Source organism: Zonotrichia leucophrys, unplaced genomic scaffold (assembly GCF_028769735.1).
Source record: "Zonotrichia leucophrys gambelii isolate GWCS_2022_RI unplaced genomic scaffold, RI_Zleu_2.0 Scaffold_110_148370, whole genome shotgun sequence".
NCBI lineage: Eukaryota > Metazoa > Chordata > Aves > Passeriformes > Passerellidae > Zonotrichia > Zonotrichia leucophrys.
Genome location: NW_026992315.1, coordinates 119,493 through 130,819, shown reverse-complemented (window position 1 = coordinate 130,819; position 11,327 = coordinate 119,493). Strand labels below are relative to the sequence as shown.

Below are 11,327 nucleotides of genomic sequence, written 5' to 3'. Positions count from 1 at the left end.
GCGCATAAACTTGAGAATTCCTTCTGAATTGTCTGTTGTTTCTTAAAGGTGGAAAGTGAAACAGTGTCTTTGGCATGGTGTGATGGTGGGGAGGGATATTCTTCATTCATCCTCTCCAGACCAGACTGCCTTTGGAATATGGCCCACTGGTCTGTTTTTGGCCTTCTTTGGTACTTCTATTTGAGGCAGAAAGGGCAATGGCATTTGCAGGCAAAAGCAAAGGAAGAATGGGGCAGCCCAAACATCTTATGCAGATGCAGGCCTTCAGCTGTGACTGGAGATCATTGGGGCTCCTGCCACTTGGACTTGGATCCCTAAATGCAATAATCTCTTTGGCTGGAGGAGAGCCTTGCTCAAGTGAGAAAGCAGAAAGATCAGAGAGGGTGCTCGGGGAGGTCTCCTGTGGTGCAGAGTTCTCAGCGCCGGTGAGGTGAGAGTGGGCCTGGCCTTGCCCGGGCTGGAGCCCCAGCAGAGCCCCGGCAGAGGCTGGAGCAGCCTGAGCCCCGGCAGAGGCAGGCTGGAAGGAGGCCCTTGGAGCTGCAAGAGGCAGCAGCCGGGCCCTGGGTGCCTCTTGCTGGGAGCGGGCGAATCCTCCGCTCTCAGAGCCCAGGTGGCAGCTGGCTGCTGCCGAGGGGAAGCGCAGCCGTGCTGGGCACAGCCCGGCCTGGAGGCATTGGCCGTCTGGAGTGTGCCCAGGAGCAGGGAAAGGCCAAGGGCAGCCACGGGCCGCTGGGCTGGCTGAGGATTCCTCCTCTTCTGCCGGCTGCCCTGCAACTCCTGGCAAAGGCCAGCAGTGTGTGCAGCACTCTGGGCACCGGGGCAGGGAGCCGGGCTGCTCGGCAGGCTGGAGCACAGGGCAGCTCCTTCAGGCCCGGCACTTGTGCCAGGGAAGCGAGGCCAGCGTGAGGCAGGGACAGCTTGGCAGGGCCCATCTGCAGGAGCCAGCGCCTCACGCAGCTCTGGGAGGAAACGCCTGCAATCCTGCAGTTCTACTCTGAGCCAGAGCAAAGGTGTGAGATGCAGAGTGTTTGGCAGAAATATTCAGGCCCACCAGGCCAGCCTGCTTTGTGCTCTCTGGCGCACAGCAAGCACTGTGCAATGCAGCTCTGAGCTGCTGGGAGAGAGGCAGTAGGGGATGTGCCTGAGGTGAGTCAAGGGGTTAGCTGAAAATGTAATTAGGATAATTGAAAAGTGAGGATGAGTCGAGGGGCCAGCTGGGAATAGAATTGGGATAGTAGAAGACTGCATATTTTAGTTAAGATTTTAAAAAGAGGTAAGAAGCTAAGTTAAGTAATACAGCTAGCAGAAATCACATACCTTAGGTAAAGAGTACCAAATATATTAGGAACATAAAGCTAGGAGTGAAAGGGATAGAGGAAGCAATTGTGAAGAAGCAGAGACCATAGAAATACCTTGCCTTAAGAATAATTGAACAGTTAGGAGAGGCTTGGACCATGAGCAGGTCAAAAGGTCTTGCCAACTGGCCATGAGAGAAGAGTTCACCATGAGGAAGACAGCTTTCTTCCTCCCATACAACCACTCCCTCATTTCAAAATCCCACCAACCCAGTTAAGGGAATACAATTGCGCAGCTGTATAGGATATTCAGCTGATAAAAATGTGAAGCAGGCAGGTAATAATTATGTATTATGGGTCCTTAGAAACCTAATGTAAAACCTTTTCTGTAGAAATATAGAGCAGGAGTCTGCAACTCCTTGCACATGTCTTTGGAAACTAGTTCACATGTGTCCAGTGGTGCAATAAATACCCTTTTTTTCAACTATAATTAGTTGAAGAGTCATGTGTCCGTGCTTCAAGGGTTATGCTGGAGTAGTGAACTGATTTGGAAGGGAGCAGAAGAGTTTCAGCAGGCAATTTTTGGAAGAGGAGGAAGCCTCTTGTGACTGAAGGGAAAGCCATTTGGAATGGAGAAATGATCCCAAAGTCCATACAATTGTATCTTTGTGTCTGTCCTGGGTTGACTATGTGATGCTTTTATCCCCAATCCTCTCATTCTGTTCATGTTGAATAATAATAAGTTTTGTACCTTTAAGAGTGTTCCAGAGAGTGAAGCGGGGGAGAGAAGAAGCACGCAGTTTGTTTTCAGACACTGCACTCACTCCTCCACATTTCTGCTCCTGACTGTGTTGTCTGCAGACAGACAGCGGGGCAGAACTCTTCTTTTGCTTTTTAGTTAGTGTTAGCTAGCTGAGGCAAAGAAGTTCCCTGGATTGTTTTTTTTTCCTTTTTCTTTGGACCTCTTGAAACTGCTCTGGACTGAACACCCAGGAGAGCACCGGCAGCTGCAGCTGTGGCCCACCGGGCTGGGCCTGGCCTGCGACAATTCCAGCACCGGAGGGACTGATCAGAGACTGAGTGAGCTGCTGCTTGAACCCGGGGTTTTCTCAGTTTGTCATCTCTTTTAGAGTGGCAAGGTGTCTCATTGTTTTGATATTGTTTTGGTTTTATTGTTTAATAAACAGGTTTTTTCCACCTTTCTCCAAGGAGGTATTTTTTCCTCCCGGACCTGTTGGGGGGAGGGGCCGATTGGATCTGCTTTTCCCACTGGAGCTCCTTTGGGGGATTCTTCCCCAAAGTTGCTCTGAACCTGGACAAATACATGAATTGGCACCCAATGCGCAGCTGGAAAAGGTGGAAAAAAGCCCTATTAATTGTGTGTTTGTTGTTGTTAAAGCAGTTAGTAGCCATGCTGCTTGGACCCCTGATGTCTCTGGTTGTGAAAGCCTTCGTGTGGCTCTGGGGTCTAGACCTTTTTGAGGTTTCAATACCTTTCTGGTCACTAGAATTATTGTCCATAACACGTAATTTTTACGGTAGAGGGGTACGGATTAGAATAGCTGTTGTGCTGGCCTTGGTGATAATGATTTATAAAGCGTTTACAAAGATACTGGCCTCTGTTTACGATATGTATGGTTTATGGTTTCTTCATCCTACCCTGCATCCCAATTCCAGTAGTACATTTTGGGAATTTATTAATAACTACACTCAGTCTGTTAGAGGAGGAGCCAAGAATGAGACTTTCCAGCCTTCCCTTTCCCTCTTCTCCTTTGGATTGGTTATGTCACTTTTTGTGAATTTTCAGTTTCCCCTGAATGTTAAAGAGACCATCTTTCTGGTATTTAATCTGATAAGCTTCCTCTATATGGTCTGCAGCTTCTCTAGAATGAGGGCTGAAATATCCAGAGGAGCTGGTGAGACCCCTGACCCAGAAGCAGATGCAGGTGTGAAAAATCCTGAGTGGGGTGGAGAATGGGAAAATATGGGCCAAACCCTGAAGGAATTTTCTGATCCTGTAGACTGGGATTTTCTACGGGAACAAATTCAGAACGCAGCAGAGGTGGGGAAATACCTAAAAGAAGTGCCATGACGATTCTAAGGAGAAAAGGCTAATTGCAATAAGCTGGGCCCTGGCCTATGCTTATCGCACAGTGCTAGATAGTGTCGGGCAGCAGACAGAGGCAGGGGGGCAGGGAGATAAATCAGCTATCCCAGTCACTCAAGCTGTAGCCAACAGCCCAGGCTTGAAGCCAGCAGCCAAACCAGATAGTGAGCTTAAGCCAGCATCTAAACTTATGGCTGTTGCTACCAGTACTAGAAGTGGGAAACACACGGAAAAAACTAATCAACCAGTGGATGATGATGATGATGGTGATACAGGAGAAGGAACCTCAATACCTCCTGACATAAAATCAGTAGTCAAAGCAGCAGGTGCAAGATCAGACGCAAATATTGAGTCTTATTCCCTGAAGGACCTTCGTGGCCTAAGGAAGGATTACACTCGAAGGTCTGATGAATCCATAATTAGTTGGCTGGTCCGTCTCTGGGATGCTGCAGGCAAGGCTACAATTCTGGACGGCACTGAAGCCAGGCATTTGGGATGCCTGTCACAGGATCCTGTCATAGACCAAGGAATGATGACCGGGGCTAACTTTCACAGCCTCTGGGAACAAGTCCTAAGAAGTGTAGCAGAAAGATACCTGTGTGCAGATGATCTCTATATGCAGCAAACCCAGTGGAAAACCATAGAACAAGGGATTCAGCGCTTGAGAGAAATGGCAGTGGCTTTGATTGTCTTCTCAGATGATGGAAACACTGTAAATCCAGACTTGGTACCATGCACATCTGTGATGTGGAGAAAATTTGTACAACTTGGGCCACGAGAATACGCTTCTGCTTTAGCAATAATGAAGCGGGATGATGGTGAGGAGACTGTGCTGGATATGGCAAAGAAGCTCCAAGCATATGCAGACACTGTGAATGGCCCAACACATGCCAGAATAGCAGCGGTGGAAACACATCTGCAAAAACTAGAAGACAAGATAGAGGAGGGTCACAAGAAACTGAGGGAGGAGATTAAAGAAAGCCTTCTCCAAATATCAGCAGTACAGATCAGAGGTTCTGGTACCCAATGCAGACGTTCCCCAGATGGCGAGAGAAGGTACATCCCACGAGCTGAGCTGTGGTTCTACCTGCGTGATTGTGGAGAAGACATGGGGAGATGGCATAGAAAACCTACCGCTGCTCTGGCACAACGGGTGCGACAACTGAAGACTCAGAGAGGAAGTTCCAAAAGGGAAGCAGCTCCAGTGGCCAGTAACCGAACTGTCACATATGATGATAATGACAATATTTTTGATCCCCTTGAAGGAACCTCCAAGACATATGCCCAGGGAAAGAAGGATAACCAGGTTTAGAGGGGCCCTGCTTCTAGCCAGGTAGAGGCTGGGGAGAACCGTGTTTTTTGGACTGTGTGGATTCGTTGGCCTGGCACATCTGAACCACAAGAATACAAAGCTTTGGTTGATACTGGTGCACAATGTACATTAATCCCATCGAGACATGTGGGGACAGAGACTGTTTCTATTGCTGGTGTGACAGGGGGATCACAGGATTTTACTTTGGTGGAAGCTGATGTGAGCCTGACTGGAAATGAGTGGAAGAAACACTCTATTGTTACTGGCCCAGAGGCCCCATGTATTTTGGGCAGAGACTACCTTCGAAGTGGGTACTTCAAAGACCCAAAGGGACTCAGATGGGCATTTGGATTAGCTGCTGTAGAGACAGAAGGTGTCAAGTAGTTGAACAGCTTGCCTGGACTGTCAGAAAGCCCATCTGCAGTAGGTCTCCTGAAGGTGGAAGACCAACGAGTGCCAATTGCCACCTCAACAGTGCACCGCCGACAGTACCGAACGAATCGAGATGTTGTGATCCCCATCCACAAAATGATCCGTGAGCTGGAGAGCCAAGGGGTGGTCAGCAAGACCCACTCACCCTTCAGCAGCCCCATTTGGCCTGTGCGAAAATCTGAAGGAGAATGGAGATTGACAGTGGACTATCATGCATTGAATGAAGTGACCCCACCCCTGAGTGCTGCCGTGCCAGACATATTAGAGCTCCAGTATGAGCTTGAGTCCAAGGCAGCAAGGTGGTATGCCACTATAGACATTGCCAATGCATTTTTCTCCATTCCTCTGGCAGCAGAATGCAGGCCTCAGTTTGCTTTCACATGGAGGGGAGTGCAGTACACCTGGAACCGACTGCCCCAGGGGTGGAAGCACAGCCCCACCATCTGCCATGGACTGATCCAGGCTGCACTGGAAAAGGGTGAGGCTCCAGAACACCTGCAATATATTGATGACATCATTGTGTGGGGGAAGACAGCAGCAGAGGTGTTCGAGAAAGGGGAGGAAATCATCCAGATTCTCCTGAAAGCTGGCTTCGCCATCAAGAAGAGCAAAGTCAAGGGACCTGCCTGAAATCCAGTTTCTGGGAGTGAAGTCGCAAGGTGGATGGCATCAGTTTCCCACCGATGCCATCAACAAAATCTCAGCAATGTCTCCACCCACCAATAAGAAAGAGACACAAGCTTTCCTAGGCCCCCAAATACAGTCAGATCATGAGCCCTCTTTACCTGGTCACCCGTAAGAAGAACACTTTCCACTGGGACCTGGAGCAACACAAGCCTTTGTCCAGATCAAGCAGGAAATTGCTCATGCAGTAGCCCTTGGCCCGGTCAGGGCAGGACCAGAGGTGAAGAATGTGCTCTACTCTGCAGCCGGAAACCATGGCTTGTCCTGGAGCCTTTGGCAGAAGGTGCACCCAATTCCTCAGGGATTCCCAGCACCCTGGCTCCTCAGGGGCCTCCTGCCCCCTTGGAGCTTCCTGCCACCCACTCTCTCACACATGCCCCTTTTTCCTTCCCGCTGCCTCATCCTGTCAGGGCTTCCGCAGCACCGCATCCCTTCGGGGCCCCATCCCCTCAGGGGCTGCCCCAGCACGGCCAAGCTACACAGCAGCAGTGCTGCAGCCCCACAGCAGCTCCAGAGCAGCCCCATCCAGAGGCACCTGGGAGCCCTCAGCAAGGCAGCCAGCAGCACACGGGCAGGAGGACACGGATGGCGCTTCCTGCCTGGCCCTGGGCATGTGGCCATCTCAAGGCACCGCTCTCACAGGGATCCCCGCAGCTCCGGCCCCTGCCCAGCTGCTCTGTGGGCAGCACAAAGGCTTCAGCAGAACCACCAAAGACCAAGGGGCTTCTGGCCATTTCCCCTGCAGCACTGCACGCCTGGGCATTTAGCTGAGCACAAGCACCTTTTCCCCTCCTCCCCTATGCCCTGTGGACCCTAGGCAGCAAAGAAATCTCCTTAGAGTCTGTATATTATAACACATTCTATATTTTTCTTATTTATCTCTATTATAAAACATTCTGTATTTATCTATACAAAGGATAAAAAATGCAAGGGAAGGAAACAAAAAATCTTAAAGGAAAGGAAAATCCCCGCTGGCGCAGGTTGCCCCAAACAAAGAGAGCCTCCCGGATCAGCTCTCCTGAGAACTCCAGCAGTGCAGCCAGCCGAGCCGCGACAGACGAGGCCGAGCGATCATGCCCTGCGCAGCCGATCGTGCAGCCTCTGGAAGATGGAGCATCACCCACTCGCTGTTGCTCGGAGGACATGCAGTGTTTGAATTGCCAGCTCTGACATGGCACTGCTCATGTCCTCCGTCAGGGGTTCGAGGGCTGCAAGAGAGAGGAACAGAGCCAAAGTCAGGTGCCAGATGGGCGGGGAGCCAAGGAGAGGCCCCTGCAAGGGCCATCCCAGCCGGCTCTTGCCCTGGCCAGGAGGGAGCAGGGAGCAAGGGGATCAGCCCGAAGAGGCTGGCCACCAATGGCCCATACGGCCCTGAAATGTCAGTGTGCTCTGCCCACGGGAGCAGAGCCCTCCGCAGCCGGGGCAGGGCTTCCAGCTCTCCCCCCGCAGCCCCCGCTGCCAGCCCGCTGCCCTCACTCACCTGTCCAGATCAGCTGCAGCTCTTGCTGCTGCCTCCTGAGGCACCGCCCGGCCATGCCTGTGAACACAGAGCCTGTCAAGGCCCCAGCGGCACAGCTCCCTGCCAGCGGCGCTGCCGGCGCTGTGGCCACACGGGCTGCTGGCCCGGCAGGGCTCAGCCCGGCCCTTGCCGCACGCTGCCGCCCCAGGGCACGGCTGCCAGAGGGCGGCAGCAGCAAAGCCCAGGCCAGGCGGGGCTCCACGGCCCCGGGGGCGGCTGGCGCTGCCGGGGCAGCAGGCGGGGCCGGGCCGGGGTGGGAGCCGGGGCTCGGGGCTCACCCATGAACGTGTCCGCCGCCTCTCGCAGGGGCTCCTGTGGGCTCCGCAGGAAGCGCAGGGCCCGGCGCAGGTGCTCGGCCGCTCGGCTCCTGTCGTCTGCCCGCTGCAGAGAGCGGCAGGAGGGAAGGGTTGGCGCGGGCTCAGCCCCTGGGCTGGGCGCTGCCTGCGCCCAGCCCCGGCCTCCCCTGCCTGCACAGCCCTGAGGCGCAGCCAGCAGCCGCTGGCCAAGGGCTCCCGAGGGCAAGGGGCAGAGGGCCGGCTGCTGCCCGGGGAGCCGCGGTGCCGGCCCGCAGCCCCGCCTGGCCGGGGCTCAATGGACACCCGGCTCGGGCCCACGGGAGCCGGGAGAAGAGCCCGCGCGGCCTCTGGCTGCAGCAGCGGGCAGGGGCACAGCTGCCCGGCCCCGCACACTGAGCACCGCCCTCAGGGGCCTTCTCCAGCCTGAGGATTCTCGGCTGCTCTTACCAGGCTCTCGCTGAACCTCCATGTCTGATCCACCTCTGGCATTTGTTCGAGATTGCTTCTCTTCAGGAATCTGGCTGCAGAATGCAGCACTACACAGGAGGCCTGGAGAGCAGAGCAGAGAGGCACAGGTGGCCCCACAGTCCATGGCACAGGAGCATCCCAGTGCCAAAGCCTGGAGGAGGCTGCAAGGTGCCAGGGCAGGAGGCAACGCAGCCCCTTCCCAGGGCTACAGCAGCCGGCCACAAGTGCTCACCTGAGCAACAATCTGATTCTCATCATGGCAGTGGAAGTAGAGCGGGAGCAGGCTCTGGTGCACGTGAGACTTCAGGGCCTTTCTTCCATCATTGGTTAATGAGTCTAGCATCTCTTGAAAGACACACATGGAGCTCAGCTGCACCTGGCTATCATCCTGTATGAAAGGAAGGGCAAAAGAGCTCAGCACCAGCTGCTTCAGGCCCCCCAGGGCACAGGCCTGCATCTCCACAGGGCACCAAGTGTGCGGGCAGCAGCCAGTGGCCGTGGCTGTGGGCACAGAGCCTTACATGGTCAAAGAGTGGCAGGAGCACCTCAGCCAGCTGCAGGCTGTAGTTTTCCCATAAAGCCAACAACTGCTTGAAAATCCTGCTGTATATTGTTGGCCAGGGTGGTTAATAGGTTAGCTGCCAGGCTTTGTGTATGGGCAAGAGACAGCAGGGTTGATCTGAGAGGAGTTTTTATCTGTCCAATATAAGAACTCACAGTGCTTACTTTCTTGAATAAGACTCCCTGATCAATAGAATTTAATACTCCCAGTTCAGACCCAAACCATCCCCTTAAGTCTTTCTTATACCCATGATTTGGTGTCTGGGAATGTATCCACAGCTCCCATTCTTTTAGGCTTTGCTGTATGAGTGGGCAGAATTGCTGTTTAATTTTGGAAATATTAGCTTGTATCTTTACCTCCAGCTTTTTCAGAGAGTACAGTGGATTTAGAGGCCACAATTGTTCATTTGTTTGTCTTACCCCAGAGTGAAAGACTCTATTATTCCACATGAGTCCCGTTCTACGGAGTTGTTTGCTGATGTAAAGTTCTTTGTTATGATTTTAATTTTAAATGTCTGTGGTGTGACCCATTCCGTTTTGCTCCTTGTCGAGTACCCAAGGCATGGTAACTTGTTTCTTATGATACATTGCCTGCCTTTAAGCAATCATTTCAGAAACCTTCAGAAACCTTACACTGGCCCCTGGTAGTATTACAAAGGATACTTTACCAAGTTCCCAGTACAAATAGTTGAGTATTCTGAGTACCTCAGCCCATCAGAGGATGCAGTTGTGCTATTGGATTCCACGCATATCTGGGTTGCCATCATGTGGCCATGAAATCGGACAGGATATACCCTAATAGGCTGATTGTGCTCCTGGCTACCCCTCCAGCTTGATTGGTTACTATTCATGATGGCCTGGAATATCCCAAGAATGAAACTCAATTCTCAAAAGCAGATCCTGTATGAGACCTGTTCCATGTACTAAGCGCACAAGCGGGACAACCTTCTGCCTTGCCCAGGTTCCTTCCAGCTTCACCAGGGAAATTGGCTGCTGGTGCCAGTCCATTCCCTTGCCCAGAAGGCACCCGCTTGTGTTTGGACACCAGCTGCTGGCCACAGCCAGACGGGCAGCACCCGCAGCATTGGCCATCAGACGCTGGGCTGATGTTTTTATCCAGAGAGCAAGAAAAAGAGCCAGAAGCACACAAGGCAACTTGAAAGTATCTCTGTAAGAATGTCATTGTCCTGTGAAACTCAATAATGGATGGTGGTTTTGTGCTGCAGATAATCACTTCCGAGCAAAACTCATTCCAGGAAGGGACAACAGCTTCTGCCTTCTGACGGATTCCCAGTGTGGCCACCAATTGCTCCAGGTGCTCCTGCTAACAGCCACCTGCTGGCAGGAAAGATTGCACAGACACCAAGGCACATTGGCTTTGGCTGTCCTCTGGCAGAGATGTCCCCCGGGGCCACAGGCCTCTGTGGCAGGAGACAGGCACCAGCACTGGCAGGCCTTGGGGATGGCAAATCTCCTTTGGCAGGAACTCTTCCACAGCTGCTGCCGTCAGCGCTGCCCAGAGGACAGAGCAGCATTGGTGCTCTGGGCCACAGGTTCCGTGCCTGTGTCACGCCCCTGCGAGTGTGCCGGCCGCCCAGCACCGGGACTGGTCCCAAAGAGGCCGTGGCAGGGCCTGTGGAAGGCCCCGGTGCCCTTCCTGCTCTGCTGCGTGTGCAGCCGTGGGGGCTCATTCTGCTGCCCTGAGCAGGCAGAGCAGAGGAGCAGCTGCTTCTTGTTTGGGCCCTTGCTAAAGCTCCTGCTGGGCTGTGTCTTCAACACTTGGGGCAAGGTCTTGCCTGCAAGCTGGGGCAGTTTGGGTGGGCTGGGGGTGTCCCCAGGGCACGTGGAGGTGTGTCCTGGGGCTCTTTGTGACACAGTGCACCGTGGTCATCAGGGGATGGAAAGGGACAGAGTGTGCAAGGGTGACCCTTTGTGACACGCCGTGACGTAGGTGCTGGCGGCGCCACGGCCACGCCACAGTGCTCGGTGCATGCGACGGGACAGGACGGGACAGAGCAGAGCTGTGAGGAGCCCCCCCACAGCCAACTCGTTCCTTCCTGATCCGGAGCTTTTCCGAGGCGTTCTCTGTGCAGGTGACCTCAAGGCCTGGCTGCGGGACTCGGTGACGTGGAGCATTTCCGAAGCGTCTGCCATCCCTGCGGCTGGTGCCCTTGAGGAGGGACTGCCGCACTTGCAGTCCTTTTTCCTTTTGGAAACTTCTCTGTTGCTGGTTCCTTCGAGGACGGACTGCGGGACTTCCTGTCCTGTAGCCTCCCCGAGGCTCCTCTGTTGCAGGTGCCTTCAAGGCACAACTGCATCACTTGCTCATCTTCAGCCCTTCTGAGGCCTCTCTGCTTCAGCAAGCGCTCCTAACTGCAAGGAGTGACATGGAGCAGAGAGCCCCCAGCGCGCCCAAGCTGGCGTGGCTGGAGAAGGAAGAGGCTGGAGCTACCTCAGCACAGCAGCCTGAAGAACTGGAGCACTTCCAGCTGCTGCAGGAGCGTGAGTGTCTGAGCTGGGCCGCAGGGCTGGTGCCTGCAGCCAGCTTGGCCCTATCCCATCCCATCCCATCCCATCCCATCCCATCCCATCCCATCCCATCCCATCCCATCCCATCCCATCCCATCCCTGCCCATGGATAGGACAGAAGCTG

General features: G+C 53.8%; 1 long non-coding RNA gene across 1 annotated transcript; it reads right to left on the bottom strand.

The window, feature by feature from the left end:
- Nucleotides 1-6,824: 6,824 nt before the first annotated feature.
- On the bottom strand, nt 6,825-7,763 carry LOC135460855 (uncharacterized). The gene is made up of 3 exons (XR_010443310.1): nt 7,628-7,763; nt 7,311-7,367; nt 6,825-7,038 (listed from the first exon to the last, which is right to left on the bottom strand). It is a non-coding gene; the product is annotated as an uncharacterized LOC135460855 (long non-coding RNA).
- Nucleotides 7,764-11,327: the final 3,564 nt, after the last annotated feature.